This window comes from Saimiri boliviensis, chromosome 9, assembly GCF_048565385.1.
Source record: "Saimiri boliviensis isolate mSaiBol1 chromosome 9, mSaiBol1.pri, whole genome shotgun sequence".
NCBI lineage: Eukaryota > Metazoa > Chordata > Mammalia > Primates > Cebidae > Saimiri > Saimiri boliviensis.
The window spans coordinates 6,675,923-6,702,161 of record NC_133457.1 but is presented as its reverse complement, the minus strand read 5'-3'; the positions used below and the strand labels follow the sequence as shown (position 1 = coordinate 6,702,161).

Genomic DNA, 26,239 nt, shown 5'->3' with positions numbered 1-26,239 from the left:
GACATAAAGCAAAATGGTTACACAGTTCTTAAAATTTCTATAATTTCTGCCTTCAGCTAATCTGAACTAGTACGTTATTAGAATAATTCTGATAATGATATCTCCCAGTCATTTTTAATAATAGCCCAAGGAAAGCAAGGCAGTTTTATGCCATGAAGTCACAAAGAAATCCTGCAAGACATCATGGTTTCCAGAAGGGACAACCTTCCAGACAGCTGTTACACTGTCCAATACTGAATTAGGATACAACTCACGTCTTTTGGGGCATGAAAGTCATTTCCTGCTTCTCATAATTTTTCCTAAATCCTTTGACCTCCTTGGATGGCCTTTTAAAAACAGCCACGTCATTTGTTCCCTGGCACGAGCTTTCTGAGTAATTTCCTTTAATATGTCCTAGAGTTAAATATTTTTCTCTGTGCAATGGTATCAGCTTCTAGGTCATTTCAGTCATATCTCTGAATTCAAACTTTGCTTCCAGAGTGAAATACAAATGCTCAAGGAAATTGACATCTATTTCAAATGTTGATGATTAGGAAGATATGATCTGTCATTTCTTGAGTACCTGTACTGAAAGGCGCATTACATGTATTACTTCCAGTCCTCAAAACAATCTCTCTGGGGCCACAGGAGCTTACTGAGGCTGCACAGTTGTGAGTGGTGGAACTGGTTCCAGTATGGAGGCCTCCAGATGGACTGGGTCCCATCTGCCTCCCCGGCCTCTGCTCCGTAAAGATCCCCAGTCACGACTGCTCCCACTCCTTCTAATGCCACCGACCATCTCAGCCTCCTTCTGGGCGAGGCCAGGGCTTTGGCACAGCCTCTGCGGCTTGCAGCACAGCACCCGGGCTCCACTGAGCTCTGACTGGACCCTCAGAGGCCCTGGCCCATCCAGATGTTTTTGGATTCAGTTCAAGTGCCCCACCAGGGACATGCACTCTTGCTTCCTCGGGAGTTGTGGGGGGTGGGGGGAGTAAGAGGACAGAGAACCAAGTCACACAGCCTGTGATAAAAGGGCATGCCTCTCCCCTCTCCTGGCCTCAACTGTGCTGAAAACACTGGTACAAAACAGTCAACCTGGAAGATGCTCTATGTGATGGAAGCACTGACTGCTTTTCGTGGGAAGCTATGGCCAGCCACGAAATGACTGCTTTGCATTCTTCCCTGCCTCTCTTCTCTTCCTCTCTCTTTCGTTTTTTTCTCTCCTCTAGAATTCTAACTACTCCCATTCAACCCTACTGTGCAACCTCAGAGGCTCTATACAGAAAACTCGAGCTAGGATAATGTTAGAACCAGGATTCCAAAGCCCACGTTTTGTTTGTTTGTTCATTTTTCTTTTTTCTGAACCATCCTGCCTCCTGCAGAAATCCAAGTGTGCTGAAGTTAACAGTAATCTTTAAAAAGCAAACTCGCATAACGTTGACTATGTGCCAGGCAGTGATCCAGGTGATTTGCATGCATTAACTCAATCTGTCCTTCCAACAGACCTGTGAAGTAGGCTGCTTCTTAGCCCCTTTTCATTGGCAAGGAAACTGAAGGCACAGGCAGGCAAGCGACTTGCTAAAGGTCACACAAACGTCTGATCTAGTTCGCTATTATTTCTGCCTTGACTAACTTGGGCAAAGTCACCTTAGTTAGTGCTCAGCTTCCTCACCTAAAAGCTGAAAATTAAAATATCTATTTTACATGAATATGAAGTTGTCTGTGTTTAGGACTTCACAACAGATACATTATAATTTTCAAAACTCCTCTCTCGACGTCGCTGAATATCAGAAAAAAACAGCATATTCTAAGTGACCCCACCTAGAAGATAAAAACCTAGCCCAAATGCCAACGGCATTTACATGAGGATTCTGAGCCAACATCTAAGAAGATTTATTCCTGCCCCTGTAAATGACAAGACACATTATAAAGATTTGTATTTGAAGAAAAAACATGGGAGGCTGATTCCCGACTTCAAAGCCTGTGAATAAGTTTATTAGGCGTAAGTCAGAGACTTTGTACATTTCCTGGATTGAGGTAAATCAATAAAGATCCCAAAGGGAAAATCCTTCTTTATCAAGGAAAGATAATTAATATTGCTAAAAACTGTGGTCAGACTTCTAAAATTAACATCCTTGGATGTTAAATGAATACTCAGTTTCTTTATGGCCAAGAATAGATTATTCATGCATTCCTTTCTTTCACTTCTCTTCAAAGCAACAGGCAAACAACCTCTTAGTGTGAGTTTCGGCAGTAGAGAGTGTTTTCAATGATATCTCATGAATTTCACCTATGAGAAACACGGACCTGGCAAACACACATCGTAATTTCCTCCACACATTCTCCAGTGCTGATTAGCTTTGGAGTTCTGTCACGACTGCTAGTAGATGTACCACAATTTCAATTTTTTTGCCCTCTATAAAATTACTAAACATGTTTGTTGAGGCAGTACAGTACCATGGTACATACGTGATTTTGAGTCAAGTAGCTTGCAGCATGACTCTCCTTAGGGCGAAACAAATTATTTAAGTCTTTCTGTGTCTCCATTTTCTAATGTGTAAAATTGAAGTAATACTGCATGGCTTAGAACTTGGGCTATACCAGATGCTAAAATAATGTTAGCTGCTCCTATGGCCCTAGTTATTCTAAGAGCTATCAATAAGATCTCTGCCCAAAGTCCATCGATTCCTACCTGAATCATTTCCCCACCAAGCATAGGAACTAGCAGTAAGAACTGGATCTGGGAATCGTCTGATGTTGTCCACTACAGAAAACACTGCTACAAACTTCTGGAAACTAAACGGATCAAGCTAATACATAAGCCCCCTTTCTACTGAAAACACAGATTTGCTAAGTACATTGTAATTGTTTTAAGGAAAGATTTATTCAAGGTTAACAGCAGTGGCAGCAGCAACAAAAACAATAATGGGCCGAGGCAGGTGGATCACGAGGTCAAGAGATCGAGACCATCCTGGTCAACACGGTGAAACCCCGTCTCTACTAAAAATACAAAACATTAGCTGGGCATGGTGGTGCGTGCCTGTAATCCCAGCTACTCAGGAGGCTGAGGCAGGAGAATTGCCTGAGCCCAGGAGGCAGAGGTTGCGGTGAGCCGAGATCACGCCATTGCACTCCAGCCTCGGTAACAAGAGCGAAACTGTCTCAAAAAAAAAAAAAACCACACACACACACACACACACACAATAATGAAGAAAGAACCTACAGTATCTAAGAATGAAGAAACTAAGGTCTGATGGGCACACTGGAACTGAAGCTGTAGGGCCCAGCCAGTTATGGATCTTAGGTAAGCATCTGAGATTACAGTTCTCTTCCCCCACATAAATTGTAGGAGATAAGATCCCAGAAACATGGGAGGCAGTGGCCTGGAAGTGACAGTCTTACAAAAAACCCAGAGCTTCAAAGAGCTAAGCAATCTATTTAAAAGGGATTAAGTCACCATATTCAGCATCCCTGGGAAGAAAACACATGGAACTGTGGTGACTACAAAATGAAAAACTATTTAAAAATTATCCAAGATCAGCCGGGTGCGGTGGCTCAAGCCTGTAATCCCAGCACTTTGGGAGGCCGAGGCGGGTGGATCACGAAGTCAAAAGATCGAGACCGTCCTGGTCAACATGGTGAAACCCCGTCTCTACTAAAAATACAAAAAATTAGCTGGGCGTGGCGGTGCGTGCCTGTAATCCCAGCTACTCAGGAGGCTGAGGCAGGAGAATTGCCTGAACCCAGGAGGCGGAGGTTGCGGTGAGCCGAGATCGCACCATTGCACTCCATCCGACAGATAACAACTACACATTTTGGACAAAATATTTTTTAAAATACTGATTGAAGAACAACCAAAATCTAGAAGAAACTGGAAGAAAATCTACCTTTGGAAAAAAGAAACAGCATTGTTTTTGTCTAAGGGCTGGTCCCAGATCACATCAATTTGAGTGACTAAAACTGGGATAGAAAGTCCATAGATTTCTGGCTTGAAGAACCAAAGAACAGACTTCACAGCAATCACAGCAGCTGAAAAGTGAGACCAGAAATCCTAGAAAAGAGAGAGCCAGAGAGGGGGAGAGAACCCCAGATTTTGCATAGGCTGACGCTTGAACTATGTAGGCATGGGTTACATTCTGAAGCAACTTAGCTAGTAGTACTATATTGACTTTAACAGATATTTCTGCTGCTGCCCACCACAGTACAGATGGGGTCTGGAGTTTTAGTCAAGGCAAGTTAAATGGTTGTAAAACTAAACTAAACTAAAACTCCCAGCTCTGGAAAGAGGTATAATCCAGAGTCTCTACAACATGTCAGTCACGATGTTGCCTCAAACTATTACACATAGAAGAAACAGAAAGATGTGACTCACTGTGAAGAGCAGAGGCTCTCCATGGACACCAATCCTGACAGGTTGAAATAAGCTGAGAAGGATTATTTAAGGCAACTATTATAACAAAAAAGATGTAAAGCAAAATATGGTTTTGGTGAAGGAATAAGTAGAAAAATCTCACCAGAGAAAAGAAAAACTTCACAAGATGGGCTTAACAGCAGAATAGCAATGACAGAAGAAAGGGTCAGTGAATCTGAAGACAGAACAACAGAAGTTATCCAGTCTCGAGGACAGACAGAGGGGAGAAAAGGTTTTTTAAAAATGAACAGAGCCTCAGTATTGTGTGTGATAATATTTTAAAAATCTAACAAGCATGTAATTTGAATCCCAGAAGGATAGAGAGAAAATGGGGTAGAAAAAGAAATGTATGAAGAAGTCATGATTTTTAAAATCATTAAATTTGGTGAAAGAAATAAATTTGCAGGTTGAAGCAGTTCAGTGACTCCCAAGCAAGGATTAAATACAAAGATAATTACACCTAGGTACATTAAAGTCAAGCTATTGTCATGTAAAGAAAAAAGAAAATTTTGAAAGCAGCCAGAGAAAAACAACTTGTGTTCAGGAGAACCAGACTAATGACTATGAACTTCTCATTAGAAATGAATGGAGGCCATAAGACTGAAATAACATCCTAAAGCTCAGTAAATGTGGTACTGAATGAGTAAATACAGGCTGTTTTTCCTCAAGGGATTTGAACGAGTAAATAAAGGTTGTTTTTCCTCAAAGGAAATCTACTAATTCAAAATCTCAAGAATCTCTCATAGAACCAATAAGTAGATAAGACTTGCCCTATCAGATAGATCAGTAATTATTACAAACCTGAAAAAATAAAATTATACATTATTAGCACAGAAATAGATTAACTGAACTGAGTAAGGACCCCCAAAACCTATTCAAATATTAGTTCTTGGCATATGACAAAAGCAGAATGGAAAAAATAATAGAGAAAAATGAGGCCTTTAATAAATGATGCTGAGACTATTGGCAATTCAGGGAAATATAAAATAAAATTAGTTCTCTACCTCAAACCGTGAATACAAATAGTTTCCATATTATAGTCCCAAATGTGAACAACAAATATTTTTAGGATTAAAGACCTAAACATGAACTACAAAAATTTCAACATTTGAAATAAAATACAGAAGAATGTTCTAAAGACCTTAGAGTCGGGAAGGAATAAAAAGCACAAGCCATAAAGGAAAAACTTATAAATTCAACTACTCGAAAGTTTAAAACGTCCATTGAACAAATGGGAAAATTAAACACACAAAACAATCTTTTAAGAAGTCCAGATTGGGAGAAGACATAAGTAGTATGTTTAAAGAACTCATGTAAATACATAAGAGAAATATAAAAAATAGAAAGAACGAGGGCCAGGAGCATATACAGGCAGCCCACAGATCGATTGTAAATTGTCAATAAAACTTTAAACATGCTCAACCTGTCCAGTAATCAGGGAAGTGATATTGAAACAACCAGATTCCATTTTACATTCATTGGATTGGTAAAAATTTTTGCAAGTCTAAAATTACAATGTGTTCGTAAGGAAAGGGAACGTTCATGCACTGCTGGTAGGGGTGTGAATTAAAGTAACCTTTTAGAAAGTAATTTCACGATTATCTATATCACAATATCTAGTAAACTTGAAGATGATAGAACCTGCTACCCAGAAATTCTTCCCATAAGTATGTCCATTAAAATAATACCCCCATGGTATAAGAAGACATATATTCAAATGGGCACTAAAGCATTATTCACAATAAAGAAAATTAGGCAATGGAAAATATCCACCTATCAGAGAATAGGTAAATGAATGTTTTAAATGAAATGCTATACAGAAGAGAAAGTAAGTGCATTAGAACTACATATATCAGCATGAATAAATGTCAAATCAAAGTTTGATGGGGAAAAGCCAGCTTACAGTTTTTGTTTAGGATTTCAAAACAGAACAATCCTGTATGTAGTCTATGGATAAATATGTATAGATGTATGACATAAAAACTAACTGAGGAAATGATGCACAATAACTTTAGAAGCGTGGTAACCTTTAGCGAGAGGAGGGAAAAGAATGCAGTGAGCAAGGATTACAAAAGGGACTCAGTGCATTTTTATTTCTGTGGTCTCTGTCATACAAATCTGGCTTTTTTTTTTCCCTTTGGCTAAACCAAAGTTATCTATTTGCAGCTCTTTCCCTCTTGCTGAGCTGTAAGCTCCTTGAGAATGCAGAATGATAATAAATGAAACTTGTGCCCAGACTTTCCAGTTACATCTCCATGGCAAACATTAATCTGTGATCACAGCCTACTTTCTCTGAGCCTGCATACACCTCCTAGTTCTTCTTACCCCATACTTCAGAGGCTTTAAGATCTGGCCATCTCTGAAAGAAGCCAAATCTGATCTCTCTCAGCTCTTTAGTATTTGTTGAGAAGAAATGAATTAAATGAGGGAAGTGAATTACATAACCAGTGGGCAGTATTTTACTATGTGTGTGTATGTGTCTTAGAAAGAACAGAAATTAATGCAATTCAATTCAATTCAAAACCTGTATGGTGCACATATTTGGTGGGAGACGCTGAATAAGAACTGAGGATACAATTTTTAGACTGAAGAAACCAATGGATGACACAAAACTTGGTCTGTAATACCTGGCACACATGATGATCTAGGCATTCATTTGGTCCAACCTCTTCAATACACTGAGAAGACGAAGGCTCAGAATCATACAAAGGATTGGTGGGACGAGAACTCACATGTCTTTTGCATCCTGCTTGCCCATACATGTCTGTTTCAGGGGCAGATTCTTGCCTTATAAAGCAGCCTTGAACCATGTCCGAAATGTGTAAGAAAGACAACCAGACAGACAGGATAAACTGCTTTTGTCTGAGCTGCAGCCAGATTCTGCTCAGTGGGTGTGGACGGGCTGCCAGCCTCCCTGGGAAAGAACTAGCTTGATCTTTGTTCAAGAAACCACTGCTCCTATGCACAGTGCTAAGGAACAGAGATATTCTCGGGACACCTGACTCCTGCAACATTCCCAAGGTCAGAAGCAAACAGGTTGCATCAATACTAACGAAAAATGGCAAGTTAAAAAGCAGGCTGCCAAACCTTGATGAACTGGAAAAGGAGTCAGTGTGCACCAGCCAGTTGGATAAGTCACCTTGCTTTCCAGTCCGGCTGCTTTGCAGGGCTTCTTAAGCAGCTTCTCAGGATGACAGTAGTTTACTCAATGGGTATTTATTGAACACCTACTATGTGCTGAGCACCATGCTAGGCACTGAAATATAAAATAACCTCATGCATTTCACTTTACATAACAAGGGAGGCTTTAAGGACAGAATCTCTCAATGTCCCTCGCCTTATTTGTGATTTTGACTCCTTTCCCACCAAAACACTGGAAGACAGCCCTTCCTCTGCCTCTCCCGTTTCCCACCTTGGCTTGTTTCCAGCCTTCTCTCATTACTTCACCAACAAACTCCCTTATCAACTGCTCCTGATCCTGTGGCTTTCCCCTATTACCACTTAAAACATTCTCAGGTATCTCAATTACATATGTTCCCTTCTGTCGCTTCTCTCTTGCTGTGACTCACAGTCGTGGTTTTTTGTATTAGGTTTCCCTGCTCAGCTGGATGGAACCAAACGTGCCCCACACTCTGCAGCCTCAGCCTTGCAATATGCTGCTCCCTCTGCAGCTTTGCCTCCCTCCAACCCCTTCTTTGCCTGATTGATTCCTATCATCCCTTGGGACTCGTATCAGGTGACAACTCCTCCAGCAAGCCTCCCCTGATAGCCCAGTCTGGTTTAGGTGCCTTTGCTCTCAGTGTTTCTATGGATCAAAGTGAGTCCATTGAGTACCTTCCTTTCCACTTGGCCTCTGACTCTTCTGGAACACTGAGTTTTCTGAAGGGAGAGGCTGTCTCTAAATCCTGAGTCACTGGTGTCTATTGGTTTCTCTGTCACTGCTTCTGAATGAATCAAATGGGAATGAATGAATATGAACAAGACTTAGAACTGCTCACAGTTTGGCCAGCATAGAGAACATGTGCATAACACTTTCTGGATTACAAAGCATTCCATACACATACATCTTAATTTTCCCAATAATACTAGAGGGGAAACTATTATTTTTAAACTTCTTTTCATTGAAGAACCAATAACTCAAAATGATTAAGGTCATACTGTGAAACTGTTGGTCTGAGACTCAGTCCTGACCCCTCAACTTCATCCTCCCTGCTTTTTCCATTTCCTATAAGTTACTGCTTTCATATTCAGATGTGTACCATCTCCATAAACTCTCCTCACCAAAATCTAATGTCTGGAAACCAGTCTTCGCACCTTGTGTCTAACCAAACTCCTTATTAGAATTGAAGATAAATCAATTTTGGTTAATTTTAACAAAAAAAAAGTAAAGCTAGAAAAGGAAATAATACAACCAGAACAATAGCGATAACACTTCCATTTTCCTCCAGTGTGATGGATGAACATAAATATTAGTGATATTATATCCTTCTTTCAAGCTGGCCAAACAACTCAAAGGTAGGGCTTATGACCAGAAATTTGCCTTGTGACTCACTCATTATTTAAAAAATCCCCATCCTATCTGGTGGGACAGCTGTGCGGGTGACTCTGATCCAAGGTCACCCTTGAGACTCAGCTACTACTGTCTCTCTGACAAGGTGTTAACTCGCCACCAGCTCCTTCTAGATCTCACACCCCTGCTCATCCAGCTGAGAGCATGTAGCCCATCTCTAACTCTTTCCTTGTCCCAAATTCTCTGCTGGTGTGTCGTTCTTTTGCAGTCATCTAGAAAAATTCAGTCCTGGGCCACATCAATTATCTGCCTCCTTAGCACTTACCTCAAGGCTGGAGAAAAAGCACTCAGCTACCCAGACTGACGTTTATGAGGCTTTCCACCTGTTTCTCACCCCCTTTTCAAAGTCAGCTTCCTAAGGAAGTTGTCTACTTGCTCCTCGTCGTTCATCTTTCCTCCCTCTTTAACTTGCTGCCACTGGCCTCCATTCCCACACTGCACCAAACAGTTGTCTCCAAAGTTCATAACCACCTGCATATTTCAGAACCTGAAGGACACTTCCTCATTCTCATCTCACTTAATCTTTCTCTTGCACAACCCTTGGCGTTCTTCTGGAGGGTCTCCTCAGCTTCCATGTTCTCACGCTCCTCTAGTTTTCCTCCTCCCTCTCTGGCAACTGAGAGGGAGTCTTCTTTGATGCTGTTTTTCTTGTGCTCAAAACTTACATGCTAATATTGTTCAGGGTCCTGGGATTATTCTTTCTCACTCTACACACCTCTCAGGGTGATCTCATCCACTCTAATGGTTAAAATACGTGCTGATGTTTCCTTTCCTCAAGGATACGACCATTGAGTACATTCCTCTCCCCTTGGCTCTGTCACCCCTAGAAGACTGGGGGCTCCCTGAAAAGAGAGGCCATCTCTCTGTCACTAGCGTCTACTGGGCCCTCAGTAACCATTTCCCACTGTGTTCCTTGTCCTGATCTTCAGACCTATCTATCTAGCTGCCTAGGAACTTCCCCACTGTGTAATCCCATAGAGCATCTCAATAAGCTCAAAACAGAATCCAACATCTTTTAACCACAAAACATCCCCTTTTCCTATGTTTTCTTCCTAAAAAGAATTGGGAACATCGTCTACCCAGCTTCATAAACCAGAATCCTGGAACTCATCCTTAGCAATTATCTTTCTCAAATCTCTCTATGCAATCAGTTAATAAAACCGGCCAAATTCTAAATACCTCTCCCATCTGACCACCATGTTTTATCTCCATAACCACGACAGGTTTGAAGAAATGAAAAAGGTGCAGTGTACCTGGACATACAGTACAAGGGAGGTAATATTAAGGCATTTAGACTTTATCTCAACAGCCCCTTTCCCCTAGAGTGGTTTTGATGCTGTGGTCCTAGAGCTTATAAGTCTTTAGTAAAAATAAGTTTGGGCTACCCCAAATATGACCTTGTACGATAAGTAACATCACTTTTATTTGGTTATTTTTTAATTACCCAGCTAAAATATGGTATCCTTTCACAAATATGAAAAGATACTCTGCTAAACAGAAAACCAGCTCCCTTTATAAAGTTGCTACAGTGAACAATGATTTCCAGATGAGTTTCAGCTGTGTAAAGTCCCTTAATGGGACCACCAGAATTCTGTCTGTCACATTTAAGAAACAGTGCAATATTTAAGGTGAACAAGGTAAGCTGGATGTGTGTCAACAGTAAGGTTGATGGAAGGGGTAATGAAGAACATGCCAGGCTTAAGAACACATGGGCAAAGTTGATAGATTATTGATTCACCATTAAAATGGCAATAATGTAAAGTGAACAACAACATATGATGCAATCAGGGTGTGCTTTAAGTTAGCAGCTTTAAAAAAGTCATTGTTACGGTACTTACATCTGCCCAAAACTATAAATAGTGGCAAAATTCATTAAAGAAATGTTAATACAGAGAACCTTAGGCATACACAGTAGAAAAAGAAAGAAAAAATGTGCTAGCAAAAATCTGCACAGACAATTCCGTCAATACACTAAACACCTTGAATTGTTCAGTTTAAATGGGCGAATTTCATGGTTTATAAATTATATCCCAATAAAGATTTTTTTTTAAATCAGCAATGGCATAGGAATAATAAGCAGAGCTGTAAAAATCAATCAGTATCCAAAGAAAGAGGAGGTAATTTTCCTTGATCCCACAGCAGAAAAACCCGGGGCAAAAATCATTTTTACATTTCTTATAACAAAAATAGACAAATTGCTTTTATCTAAAATAAAAAGGGAAAAGACGTTGTCAAAACAACTTAAAGAAAGCAATCTATCAACATCTATATTGAATATTACTTTAATTCCACTGTTACCTTCTGAAGACTCTGCTCTGTGAGATAATTATATTTTCACAAACACAAAAATCATACTGGGAATTACTGTCTTTAAAAAACTACAAAAGTACGTATCACAAAGAAAACTATTATAAGTTCAGAAAAAAGTGCAAGGCTCAGTAACTAGAAAAAACAATTAGATAAAAGAGAAATTCTGGGTCAGTGGTCATTTCCTTTTTAAGGCAGGGTTCCACAGAAATCTACAAAACATGGGCACAAAGCAGGAATACCCAGCTCCTCAAAGGCACACATGCACTTATGACAGGCAATTGTTGGAAAAGACGCAGGGGGCACATTTTTTAGTCTCTATTAGAAAAACAACTTAGGTCACATAAAAACAGGGTCCTTTTGAAATCACTTTAAAAGATAGATGTCAAATGTGGAAGGCAAGTATATGCTCAGAATTTGATCCACCAGAATGAAAATTGATTATACCTGCCTTTGATATCATTCAGTTCTAGTTGTCCAAGAAATCAGCTGATAAAAAAAAACAAAACAAAACAAAAACCTGCCCTTTAACTCCCATCCTCAGAAATACCTCACTCAAACACAGGCACCAAGTGTAAATCACCCGACCTTAAAAGTCAGCACGCGTTCAATTCACTATGATTCAGCACATGGGTTTTACCTCATTAAAGCTGGTCCGAAACCAGCTTTGTTTTTGTTTATCTACCCAATATAAGAAATAGCCAATGAGCATGCAGACAGAGAGGGCACTGGCCCTGGAGTCAAAAGTTTTAGATCTTTTTTTTTTTTTTTTTTTTTTTAGGAAGAAAGAGAAAGAGGAAGAGGGAGAGAGGAGGATGGGGGTATTGCTTTATTGCCCAGGCTAGAATGCAGTCCAAACATGGGTATGCCTATAATTGTCCTTAATAATGGAGACATGAAAGAAAATGAGGGAAGAGAATAACAAACAAGGAGCCAACCAAGATTTCATTTAAACTTCTAAATTGATATGATGTGGTACTGATAAGAGTGTATATTTTGTATATTTAAAGTGGAGAGTTCTATAAATGTTAATTACATTTACTTGTTCCAGATCTGAGTTCAAGACCTGAATATCGTTGCTAATTTTCTGTCTCATTGATCTGTCTAATATTAATGTTGAAGTCTCCCACTATTATTATGTGGGAGTCTAAGTCTCTTTATAAGTCCTGTATGTCTAGGTATTCCTGTATTAGGTGCGTATATATTTAGGATCTTTAGCTCTTCTTGTTGTTGCATTGATCCTTTTATCATTATATAATGTCCTTCTTTGCTTCTTTTGATCTTTGTTGCTTAATTGTAACTTCTGCTTTTTATTTATTTATTTTAGCTCTCTGTTTGGTTGGTAAATCTTTCTCCATCCCTTGTTTAGAGTCTTTGTGTATCCTTGAATGTGAGATGGATCTGGATGCAGCATACTGATGGGTTTTAGTTTTTTATTCAAATTGCCTGTCTTTGGATTGGGGGATTTAGTCAATTTAAATTTAGAATTAATAATAATATATGTGAGTTTAATACTGTCATTAGCTGGCTATTTTGTCCATTAGTTGATGTAAATTCTTCATTATATTGATGCTCTTTTTGATAATTTTTTTAGAAAGGCTGATACTGTTTGTTCCTTTCATATGTGTAGTGGTTCTTTCAGAAGCTCTTGCAAAGCAGGCCTGGTGGTGATGAAATCTCTGAGTGCTTGCTTATTCACAAAAAACTTTATTTTTCCTTCATATGTGAAGCTTAGCTTGGCTGGATGTGAAATTCTGGGTTGAAAGTTCTTTTCTTTAAGGATGTTGAATATTGGCCCCCACTCTCTTCTGGCTTGTAGGGTTTCTGCTGAGAGATCTGCTGTAAGTCTGATAGGCTTCCCTTTGTGGGTAACCTGACCTTTCTCTCTGGCTGCCCTTAGTATTTTCTCCTTCATTTCAACCCTGGTGAATCTGACGATTATGTGCCTTGGAGTTGCTCTTCTTGAGGAATATCTCTGTGGTGTTCTCTGTATTACCTGGAGTTGAATATTATCCTGCCTTAATAGGCTGGGAAAATTTTCCTGAATAATGTCCTGAAGCGTATTTTCCAGCTTGGATTCATTCTCTTCGTCACATTCAGGTACACCTATCAAGCGTAAATTAGGTCTTTTCACATAGTCCCATATTTCTTGGAGACTTTGCTCGTTCCTTTTTATCCTCTTTTCTCTCGTCTTGTCTTCTTGTTTTATTTCATTGAGTTGATCTTCGACCTCTGATATCCTTTCTTCTGCTTGATCAATTCGGCTGTTAAAACTTGTGCATACTTCACGTAGTTCTCGTATTGTGTTTTTCAGCTCCATCAATTCACTTATTTTCCTCTCTAAATTTTGTATTCTTGTTGACATTTCGTCAAACCTTTTTTCAAAGTTCTTAGTTTCTTTAGATTGTGTTATAACAAGTTCTTTTAATTCACAGAAGTTTCTTATTATCCACGTTTTGAAGCCTGCTTCTGTAATTGGAACACACTCGTTCTCCATCAAGCCTTGTTTTGTTGCTGATGAGGAACTGGGATCCCCTGCTGAGGAAGAGGCGTTCTGATCTTGGGTATTCTCAGCCTTTTTTGACCGTTTTCTTCCCTTCGTTGTAGATTTATCCATCTGTGGTCTTTATAATTACTGTCTTTGTAATTGGGTTTCTGAGTGGACGTCCAACTTACTGATTCTCAGCGCCGAAATCCGAGCAACCCACTGCGCCGACTAAATCAGCGGCGTTAAGATTGATGGTGCTTTTCCGACTCTGCACCGAGAACCGACGCTCCGAGGCGCCGGCAAAACCGCCTCGCCGGTCACAGTCACAAGAGTCGCGCTGGCGACCCGTGGGGCTCCTCCGCTGGGAATCTCCTGGTGCGTGAGCAACAAGAATTCATGTGAAGGTGTGGCGTCCTCTCCTTCTTTGCGCTTTCAATGGGAGCTACAATCCCGAGCTGCTAGTGATCAGCCATCTTGGATCTCTCTCCAAAAGTTTTAGATCTTACCTCAACTCTGGAACTTCCAAATAAACCAATTAAATCTCCTCTGAAATTAAAGAGTTGGCTTTTAATCTTTCCATCCCTACCTTAATATGCCAGGCATGTTCAATAAATGCTTCTTGGATTATTACACTCACAGCTAATAGCTAGCAAGCACACATTAAGCATACGCATTATATTACTTAATCATCACGATAGTGCTATAAAGTAAATTTTTATATTATTTGTGTGTCACAACTTCAGCAACTGAAGTTGAGAGAGACCGGTCTTATGTTCACATGCCTCAGCTGGTGGATGGCAGAAAGACCATGGCACGGCCCAAGTTCTTAATCAATGTGCACTGCTGCCTCTCTGAACGTACCTGAACACTGGCCAAGGTAATCACAGTAATCAATGAACAAACGTTGCTCCTCCATTTAATGTCTGTTTTATTGCTCACCTTTCCCCACCATCTGTCTCTCTGGGACTGTTGACAACAGAAACCCAGAGATCCTTGCTACTGAGAGTGTGGTCCCTGGACGAGCCACGTAGGCATCACCCAGGAGCTTGCTGGCAATGCAGAACCTTGGTGACACTCCAGAAACAGAATCTGCATTTTAACAAGACATCCGAGAGGGTCACGTGCATATCAGCTTCCGAGACACCGATTTAGGCTAGCTCCGAAGTAATACACTTCCTTCATGACAGGAGGAAAGAATGTCCAAGAAGGAAAATATCACAGAAGCGTTGTGTCCAGAGAGGACAAAACCAACTGGCTATGGCTGCCGCAGGACCTTCCTTCTCCTGCATGGTGGCGTATGATATTTATAAAGGACCTATGAAGATCCCCAGAGAAAATGACAGAAGCAATAACTGAACCTATAGGCAGCGTATCTAGCGTTCTACTCTCCTCTGAAATTTCCAAACCTCTCTTTAGAAGCATGTCTCATGTAGCCAATAAAAATACATTGAGACTTTGGCAAATACTGAATCACTCATCAAGCATAGTAGAGCTGCCCTGTGGATTGACAAAACTCAACATGTGTATGATAGGACCACCTTCCATCACAATCCAGAAGGTGCTTCTTGTCGAGGTCACTTTTTCCTTTTAAATATTAACACAATTTTGTTTAGTACGTGTGAAACACTAAAGCTAACAAATGAATTAAAAATGGATCTAAATGAGTTTTTTCAGTAAGGTTTATGGTTTTCTGTTTAAGTGGCATTCCTTATTCAGGCAGAAGGCGGCCTGCATTTTTGGCTGAGAGGTGCAGGATAGTAGCTGTCCTCTCCCAAGAGATTTGAGTGATGCTGAACTGTGAGTTAGGATTTAAGGAAGCATCTGATGGAGTCCATTTTGCTCAATATTTCTTACCCATTTAAATAGAGTTCTCGAACCCTGATAACTCCACTTATACAAGTCATGCAAATAATGAAAGGGGTTTCAGTAGAAGCCAAGATGTGTATTTGACTTTTTTCTTTATTCCCATTTTTAAAATAAATTACATTTAATTTTTTAAATTACATGATTTACAAATCTACACTTCCTAGAACTAAGAGAATGGCAGAGCATACAGATAGAAATTCTTTTATTGAGCTTCATCCTTTTTGTGATTTAAAATCTACGAGGTGGGTTCTTTTCCTTAATGCCTTCAATTATACATTCTTCACACTTTCTGCTGTCACCTTCCCTGCCTTCATCTAGTGATAACGAGAATAATTAGAATGGATTTCTTGCTAATTAATCATCCAGGTATTAAAAAGTTTGCAAGACATCCCTTCTTCAACCACAGTGGTTCTATAAAAAGAATAGCTTTTAATTTTCAACACTCTTACTCTGCGACTGTCATGAGACATCCTCTAGTTTCAGAGATTTTCTATAAACTGCCTAAAATAACTCAGGATTTTACAATGAAAGAAAAGGAAAGAAGTGAGCATGCTGACAGGCAGAGGATGAGAGGCAAGCAGGGCAAAGTCTGGGGCAGTGCAGCCCCAAAGTGTCTGGCTCAAAGCAGAATCCAGAGGCCACTGCAACCCGGAGGCAGTTGTCCATTACCAAGGGAGCACTGGCTGGGTAATTCACCAGCCTGAGTCAGCCTCAGTGATGGGGGCTTAACGGGGACTTGAGGAACTCCAGGAGAGAATCAAATGCATGAGTTTTCCACAAGAGACCCAAGTTCCCAGCCCAAATGAGACCAGCAATGGATTGTATTAAAAACTAGTCACTATTGTGCTAAACCAACCTCTTGCTGGTGGCATTATTAATGGAGACACCATTCTCAGGTAACATGGAGTAGGATGTTTGAAGAGCAAGAGAAGCATTTATGCTTTTTGATCTGGTAATCACACTGTAAAAATATAGGAAAGGGGATATACACGAAGTTGTTCCTTGCTAAACAAAATTGAATAAGATAAATGTATACACCCTCATTTAAGTTTAAACACACACATACATGTATAGGCTGGCAGTTGCCTGGACTAGCAGCTATTCTTGTGAGAAAGCCCTGGGAATTTTGGATCAGCCAATTTCACAGGAGGGATACTTGGGAAGGAGCAGAGCAAGGGGTAGGAACACACTTATAGTCAGGCAAATCAGGGTCTGGATCCCCCTTCTACAGACCATGGCAAGTTACTAACTTTCTAATACATCAAGCCATCCAACAGCTAAAAGGCCTTTGAAAATGCAGAGCTTCCCAAAAAAGGGAGATGCTCCATCAGCCCGAGTTCCCCAGAGCCAGCGCTCTCCAGAGGAGCCTTCTTCTTGGTCTCAGAAAACACACCCCGGCATCTTCCTCAATTTCAGAATTCCACAGCAGCCTCTTCCTCCTTCACACCTAGGCCAGACCTCCATCAGGGCAAAACCAGCAAAAAGCAAGAAGAAGAGATGGTTTCGCTGGGGTGTCTAGTGCTGTAACCATGCACAAGGGAAGCAGACTCAAGTTGGATGGAGAAGCCTGGCAAATTCAAACCCAGGTGTCAAGAAGCAGTGTTTCCTAGGATTTACAGAGTGGGAAAGTATTAAGTCTAGTGCTCAGAGTAGGCACGTGGTAAGTCCTGAGACTCCCAGACAAAACAACCAGCACGTGGGCTCATTCCGTATAGAATGTTCCAGCTGGACCCATAATTAATCCATTTAAGATATGGACTAGTTTTTATCAATTACAACAAACCCTAAGATTCACTTTCTTTCCTTTAGATATAAGCCAGTTCCTTTGTTTTCCCCAGTTAACACACTTTTTCTTTTTTCTTTTTCTTTTTATTTTTTGAGATGGAGTTTCGCTCTTGTTGCCCAGGCTGGAGTGTAATGGCGTGATCTTGGCTCACTGCAACCTTCACCTCCCAGGTTCAAGCGATTCTCCTGTCTCAGCCTCCCAAGTAGCTGGGATTACAGGCACCAACCACCATTCCCAGATAATTTTTTGTATTTTTAGTAGAGACAGGGTTTCTCCATGTTGGTCAGGCCAGTCTGGAACTCCCGACCTCAGGTGATCCGCCCGCCTCAGCCTCCCAAAGTGCTGGGATTACAGGTGTGAGCCACCGCACCTGGCCACTTTTTCTTAAATTAACCCTCTATCCACACATTAAGAAACAATCTCTATACATACTCCATGAAAACTGCAAAGGTCTCTGATTAAAACAGAAACATAACTTTGGACTGTATCTTCTTATCAGCATTCATTTGAACACCGGTATCAAGTTTACCGTGAACTTTGTCATTCAACCATATGTAAAATGTCACAATGTTAGATATAGCAATGTTATCTGCATTTCGCTGAGCAAAGGTGGTGGGTATCAATCCTGTCCAACAGACAAGCACCTTACTTACATCAGGATGTTAGTGGACACTTTTCCTAAGTGAAAATGAATGGTGCAGTAACCAAGTGAAAAGCCTTCACAGTCTTGTTCCCTAGATGATGCTACTTTTGGTCTAGGAGAAGCCACAGCCTTTTTGGTTATCTTCTTCAGCCCTCAGTTAATCAAGGGTTGCCTACACATTTTGTATCCAAAAACATTTCTTACAGTTGCAACCTCTCTAAAACCAGATATAGTTAGGTGTCCACATGAAGTAAGATCAAGTGCTCTCTTCCACTGTATTCAAAAGTTACTAAGTGTCAGGGGCTAGGATCAGGTTTAGAATGGAAAGATAAACGGAGCTCTCCCTCAGGGGCTCGCAGGCCAAGGGAGGACACAGTGAATTCACGTGTGTGAACAGAAGTGTAGTGGGAACCCAGAGGAGGCGCTACTCAACATCGCGGCATTGGGGAGGTTGCCGCTGGTAAAGCTCCCCGGACAGGAATCTTGAAAACCACTTCGGAGTTCATGTGAGTGGAAAGCCCACTCCAGGAAAGAGGGAGGGGTATGGTGGGTTGGACTGTGTCATCTAAGGAACAGTATATGTATCTCCGGATGTCTGAGCAAGAAAGTGAGGTAGATGAATAGTGAGGCCATGATAATTGTTTTCAGGTATCTGAAGGACTATCTGATTAGGCATTTGGTTTTCCAAATGCCTTATAGTAGAAGATACTATAAGACTCGGGAGGGTGAAGGGGCGGCTACAAGAGTGTAAATTTCAGTTTAACATGTGTAAGAACATTCTGTAAAATAGAACTCTTAACAGGAAAACTGGTAAGTAAGCAATTTTACATCCTGATTATATAGATTTGGAGTCATTTCGGATTCTAATTCTAGCTTAGCTCCTAGTCAATGCTTAAGATACATAAAAATAACAGCTATTCCTATTGTGAGGTGGTGAACCCACTCTCACACTCTGAGTTCCATCACCATACCACACCAAATTGTCATCTACGGCAAAGTCTCATGCACCAGTGTGAGCGTAGGCTAGAAACCTTCGAAGGTTCTCCCCCCGCCTGGGACTCTCATTGGTTATCTCTGCTCATTTATGATTTGGCATTATTCCCTCAACGCACAAGGAAAGAAAGAAAGGTTTATGAAAAAAAAAAACCATTAAAATCAGGGATCAGGAATAATTATTGCTATAGATCAGGCATGGTAGCTCACACCTGTAGTCCTAGCTACTTGAGAGGCTGAGGTAGGAGGATAGTTTGAGCCCAGGAGGTCAAGGCTGTGGTGAAGTTTGATGACTCTGCTGCACTCCAGCCTGGGCAATAGAGTAAGACTCTGCCTCTAAAACAGAAGAGAGGAGAAGGGAGGGAAGAGGGAAGGGAGAGAAAAGAAAAGAGAACCTGCTGTATACATGTTGGCTCTCATTACTATTGTTATTATTTCCTCTGATATTATCTTTCTACTAACACAATTATTCCTGATCCCTAATTTTAATGTTTTATTCTTGGATGAATGTGTATATGTTTAATGTTATGCGAAGACTCTTGCAAGCCAATTCAAATAATTAGTATAGCATAAAGTCATAAAAAATAGAATAAAATAACTTTCTACAGCTTATTCTATTTCTTTTTTCCTTTTTTTTTTTTTTTTTTTTTTTTTTGAGATAGAGTCTCACTCTGTCTCTATGCTGATGAAGTTGCTAGGAAGCAGTAATCAGCCTAACACCTCTTTCTCAAACATCATTAGGTAAATGCTGAATGGCATTAGCTTTTAGTTTTTATGCACCTAGGAAAAATGGAAATATAATTTCATTTCCCATTACTAAAATGAGTGATCAAAGCTCACTGTAGCCTTGAGCTCCTAGGTTCAAGCAATCCTGCCACCTCGGCCTCCCAAGTAGCTGGGATGAAAGTCACATGCCGCCACATCCAGCTAATTTTATTTATGTTTAAGATGGAGTTTCTCTATGTCGCCCAGGGAGGACTGAAACTCCTGGGCGCAAGTGATCCTCTTGCCTAGGCTCCCAAAATGCTGAGATTACAGGCATGAGCCACGGCACCTGGTCTACAGTTGATTTTCAATGACACATAATAATTGCTAATATTCATTTAACACTTATAATCTATCGAGCATTATGATAAGCTATTTTTTTTTTTTTTTTTTGAGACGGAGTTTCGCTCTAGTTACCCAGGCTGGAGTGCAATGGCGCGATCTCGGCTCACCACAACCTCCGCCTCCTGGGTTCAGGCAATTCTCCTGCCTCAGCCTCCTGAGTAGCTGGGATTACAGGGAGGCGCCATCATGCCCAGCTAATTTTTGTATTTTTAGTAGAGACGGGGTTTCACCATGTTGACCAGGATGGTCTCAATCTCTTGACCTCGTGATCCACCTGCCTTGGCCTCCCAAAGTGCTGGGATTACAGGCTTGAGCCACCGCACCCGGCTATGATAAGCTTTTTCTATACATTATTTCATTTAATTCTTGCAAGAACCCTCTAAGATAAGTAATATTATTATCCGCATTTTATAGATAAGGAAGTTGAGTCTTAGAGAAGTCAAGTAATTTGCTCAAAGTCACAGCTAATAAGCAATGGTCTCACTCCAGAAATTTTGCAACACGGCCTACAACAGACTCACATTAATGAGGATGTGCGTTTATTTAACTTTAAAAAGTTAAAGAGTTAGACACTCCAGAGGCCAAAAACAAGTCATTTAATCTAATAAAATAATTGACGGCACTGACAGAGTTCAGTTGGTTTTCATCTCATACTCAGGACACTGCCGGGAAGACGGGGCCTGCAGAGTAACCAGGTCATGTTTGCCTACGTGGTCTTTGAAAATCAAATCAAAATGTTCAGAATTCTCATATAGTGTATGATTCCACTCATATGAAATGTTCAAAATGGGGAAAGAGAAGGGGAGAGGGAGGGGGAGGGGGAGGGGGGGAGGGGGAGGGGAGGGGAGGGGGAGGGGGAGGGGGAGGGGAGGGGGAGGGGGAGAAGAGAAGAGGAAAGGAAGAAAGTAGAATAATGGGTGCCTGGAGCTAGGGGAGGAAAAGAGGGAGGCAGGGAGGATGGGTACAAAGTTCCTTTTTGGAGTGATGAAAATGTTCAAAAAATGGACTATAGTTCTGGTCACACAACTCTGTAGATATCTGAAAAACCAATGAATTGTATAGTTTAAAGGGCTTAACTTTACGATCTGCAAATTACACAATATCAATAAAGCTGTTAAAAAATGATTCCCGGGGCTCAGTATCAAGTGTTCTCTAGTCACTCCATGTGGCTCGTGTCTTCCAGAGCAAACACAGAAACCAGATGTGTGTAAAGTAAGCTTGTACCTAAGAACGAAATGCTCCAGTGACAATGGTGAGAATAACGAGCATGCTGGTGAAGCTGGTAGGTCTTCCTCGGGAGGAGTGAGTCATCAGCCTACCGCCTCTGTCTCAATCATTAAGTAAGTACTGAATGCGTTAGCTTTTTCTTTTTACCAACCTAGGATAAATGGAAATATAGTTTCATTCATCATTACTAAAGTGTGTGAAAATGAGCAGAATATTGTAAAGAGTAGCAAAGCGGGAGTCAAAGGACCCCAAAAGCCTCCTTTCAAATCTACTACAACTTTGTAGTCTTGAGGACACAATGATTTTGGGCTTCAGTGACTTGATCTATCAAATGAGGAAGGGGAAGAATGAAGTCAGCTGCTCTAAGGTTTTCGTCTGTCTTCAGCATTCCAGTGAAATCGTCCCTACTAAGGACTGCCTTGGTATGCTGATGTGTCCCTTTCATCACATCACCAACTGCGTTTAGACCAAAGAACTATTATCCGGACATCCGGATATACTGAAAATCCCTCAAATAATCTTTCCTGGACTGATGTTTCAAGTATTTCAGTGAACTTCTTCCATATCCTTTATTAACTAAACTATCAACTTTATGATTTAATTAACTATGAAACCTAACTAAAATTATAAGCCTGACACAGAAAAGTCAAAAAGGTATGTTTCCTAACAGGATGTATAAAGGCAGCAACATAATTGTTCTCCAAAGTAAAATGATCCTGTCCTTTATAAAAGTTCATTTTGCCTCAACTCTAACCTGTCACATTTCACCTCAACTCTAACCTGTCACTTCTAATTGATTTTAATTTTTATTATAAAAATATTTCTTATTTAAGAAAACCTCACATATGTAAAAATTTGAGAAAATTAAAATCAGTCTTAGAGCTATTACCTTCAATAGATTAAGAGTAATGTTACTCTATTTCCACTACTAAATGTTGGTATATTCTCATTCTTTTCTCCATGAAGTTTTTCCCTTTTTTTTAATGAATATAATCATGTTTAAAAATACCAATATGTAAAAAAGTATGTAAGAAGAAAATATAAATCATCAGAAATCCCACCTTCAAACTAACCCCTAAATCCCTGTGAACTTAAGGTAATCACCCTTTCTGTTGTCTCTGTAAGCAGAACACACACAGAGAGAGAGGTCTATTTAAACACATTCAGATGTGTGATGTATAGATAGTTTAATATCCAGGATTTTAATTTAAAGATCTGTCATCACCATTTCCTCCTATTGCAATTTTCCATAAAGAAAATTGGTCTACCATGCAATTTTCTTCTGCTACTCTGTTTTTATTATTTGCAACTTTTCATGGTAATAATCCTTCAATTAACATTTTTATACTTAGAGCTTCTACACTCCTACCTAAAAAAATTAAGTCGATTGACTTTTTCCTTTTGTGATTTCCTCTGTTGATTTTGGGAAGAGAAAGTGCGTACCCATTCAAAGATCAGAAGTTTTATGGTTTGGTTTCTTTTAAGTTAGCTCCTTAATCTGTCTGGGCTGTATTGTTCTATATTGCTAAAGGTTCCAAACTTATTCATCACATGTTTAAATTTTAGCCAAATTGGGTAGAAATTGTTTGCTCAATATTTTCTTTTTTTTTTTTTTTTTTTTTTTTTTGAGACGGAGTTTCGCTCTTGTTACCCAGGCTGGAGTGCAATGGCGCAATCTCGGCTCACCGCAACCTCCGCCTCCTGGGTTCAGGCAATTCTCCTGTCTCAGCTTCCTGAGTAGCTGGGATTACAGGCACGCACCACCATGCCCAACTAACTTTTTTTTTTTTTTTTGTATTTTTAGTAGAGACGGGGTTTCACCTTGTTGACCAGGATGGTCTCGATCTCTTCACCTCGTGATCCACCCGCCTTGGCCTCCCAAAGTGTTGGGATTACAGGCTTGAGCCACCGCGCCCGGCTTGCTCAATATTTTCAAATGCACATTTATGTCTTTTAAAAAAACACATGTCTCATAATCTTGGTTATCCATTAAGCTTAAGAAAACCTTCAAGACTGACAAAGTAACCACAGCTTTGATTCCCAGCAGGAAGTCATAGTCGGCAGAAATAAAGAGGACACTCATACAGGCCAAATTAAAGCTAAACAATCAGAAAGTCCAAGTTCCTAGCTTTAATGGTTTTACTATTTTAGCCTTAAAAAGTCTCTAAAATCCCAAAAGTAGCTTAAGTAATTAAAATACAGTATTCAGTGCGGAGGGCTAGTCTCCGTGTTGACTGGTCACTACTGGTCTCATTTACGGACCATGTGCAATCTCTATATCCTGCCATTGGCCTCCAGGTTCTTGCTACAGGTCATGAGCAGAGTGAGTGAGAAGGCAGAGCACAAGCTCACCCCAACCTAAGTAGTGAAAGGACACAAATGGCTTCCCTTGCTTATTGACAGTAGGTCAACAGAGCATCTTCGAAAGGAAGAGTAGCACAGATGTCAATATCTCAATAATAAATACTGGATTATATTGGATGCAGTATAATCCAAAATGTATTGGATTATATTTTTTTCTTATAGTTTTGTAATACTGGATTATATTTTCCGTTTTCCCCTCCACAGCACTCCCTAACGCACAACACGATCACTGCTACTTCCTAGTTGCTCTGACTTGGATCAACCTAACTTTCTTGGATAGCTTCCTCAACTGTAAAACAGAGAGAATAGAGAAAATCGACCATTTACGGTATTGTGAGGATTAAGTAAAAGACTTAGAAGAGGCCAGGCATGGTGGCTCATGCCTGTAATCCCAGCATTTTGGGAAGCCAAGGTGGGAGGTTAACTAAGACCATGAGTTTGAGGTTGCTGTGAGCAGTGATCATGCCACTGCACTCCAGCCCGGGTAACAGAATGAGACTCTGCCTCAAAAAGAAAAAAAAGAAAAAAAAAAAAGGCTTAGAACGCGATTGCACTTAGGAAATGTCTGTTGAGTGTTCATTATTATTATTATTATTATTATTACCACTATTCTGCCACTTCTGCTATGAATATTACTACCATCACTGCCTCTCTACCCCAAAATGCCAGGTCAAGATTAAATGGGGTCCTTCAGAAAGAAACAGGTAACTGGGAAGCTCTGTGGTCAGATCAGCTCCAGGAGTATACTCTGTCCTCAGCTTCTGCAATCCCTCTGGGAAGGTGAGCTCTTACTGACATTACTAAAATAGTGAATTTCCAGAGTGGGTGGCATCACCATCTCCCACATTTTCTGATACAGAACCGTAAGACCTATGTGCACACAAGCACCTGGTTCTTGAGCAGGGCAAGAACCGAAGGTAGGGTATGGAAAGGCAGATGTGGCACTGTTCATTTTAGTCATTACATGAAGCTGACAAGACTACAAACTGCACATCAAAAGCCTACACTTCCCAAACCACATGCTGCAAAGATTAAAACTATGTGTGATCACTCTGGAGCAAGGACTGATCTGGGTGTGAAGGGAACTGGTCCATCAGGTGAAAATCTATCGAGGTTCACAGTCAGAACATTCATCTCTAAGACCAACACTACTCCTAGTTCTTCAATTCCTTCCTCAGAGTCCTGATCTTCTACTGCCATGCAACTTCCTCAACATTTGGGGTGTAGCCAATTCAAATTTTAAAAGTTTGTCTAAGGATTCACCTACAAGTTTGAAACTCAGATTAACTTTTTTTTAAATTTTACTTTAAGTTCTGGGGTACATGTGCAGATCTTGCAGGACTGTTACATCGGTATACACATGCCATGGTGGTTTGCTGCCTCCATCCCCCTATCACCTACATTAGGTATTTCTCCTAATGTTATCCCTTCCCAGTCTCCCCACCCCCTGCTATTCCTCCCCTAGCCCCCCAACCCCCAACAGACCCCAGTGTGTGATGTTCCCCTCCGTGTGTCCACGTGTTCTCATTGTTCAACACCCATGAATGAGAACATGTGGTGTTTAGTTTTCTGCTCTTGTGTCAGTTTGCTGAGAATGATGGTTTCCAGATTCATACACGTCCCTGCAAAGGACATGAACTCATCCTTTTTTATGGCTGTATAGTATTCCATGGTGTATATGTGCCATATTTTCTTTATCCAGTCTATCTTTGATGGGCATTTGGGTTGGTTCCAAGTCTTTGCTATTGTAAATAGTGCCACAATGAACATACGTGTGCATGTGTCTTTATATCAATTTATAATTCTTTAAAAATATGGAATGCTTCACAAATTTGCATATCATCCTTGTGCAGGGGTCATCCTAATCTTCTCTGTATCCTTCCAATTTGAGTATATGTGCTGCCGAAGAGAGCACTCAGATTCATTTTATAAGAAAATGGGTATCACATGCTGCTGGGTCATAACTAAGTTCATAAACCATAGGAGATGTGTGAGACACCTAAATCACTTTGAATATCAACAAGAAAGCATGCTGGATAAAAATTAATTAGCACAAAGCTCAGCTGAAGATTAGATGGATGTTATGAGATAAATGTCCATGTCTTATAGCCAAAAGACCCAGGTGTAACAAAATTAAGCCAGTCCAGCAGGATGAGAACAAAAATGCAATGTGTGTTCCAAACCTAGAACCAGGAATAATCAAAGGTTTGCTTAGATAATTCATCTCAATTTACAGATTTTGAACTTCTACTGAACAGTCCTTTTTTTTCTCTCTCATGTTTGAAGGAAACATTTTAATGTGTATACTCTCTGAAAAAAACCTAAAATCTGGTTTTCAAGGAGTTTCTTTGTTAGCCAATCCTGTGCCACATTATTTTTGTTTTTAATCAATGGTCTTTGCTTTGTTACTATCTCTAAATGAAAAGCTATGAAGCACTTGGCAACACAGAAACTGAGATCTCCAAGATGCAAATGAGTCTCACGTAAGCTTTTAA

At 40.3% G+C, this 26,239-nt stretch overlaps 1 protein-coding gene and 1 non-coding gene across 5 annotated transcripts in view; both read right to left on the bottom strand.

Moving 5' to 3' along the window:
- The window catches only part of PLD1 (phospholipase D1), a 213,242-nt gene that overhangs the window by 144,654 nt on the left and 42,349 nt on the right, over positions 1–26,239 (bottom strand). The gene's annotated exons all lie outside the window — the stretch shown is intronic.
- Positions 25,553–25,659, bottom strand: LOC120368404 (U6 spliceosomal RNA). Its single transcript, XR_005582549.1, has one exon. It is a non-coding gene; the product is annotated as a U6 spliceosomal RNA (small nuclear RNA).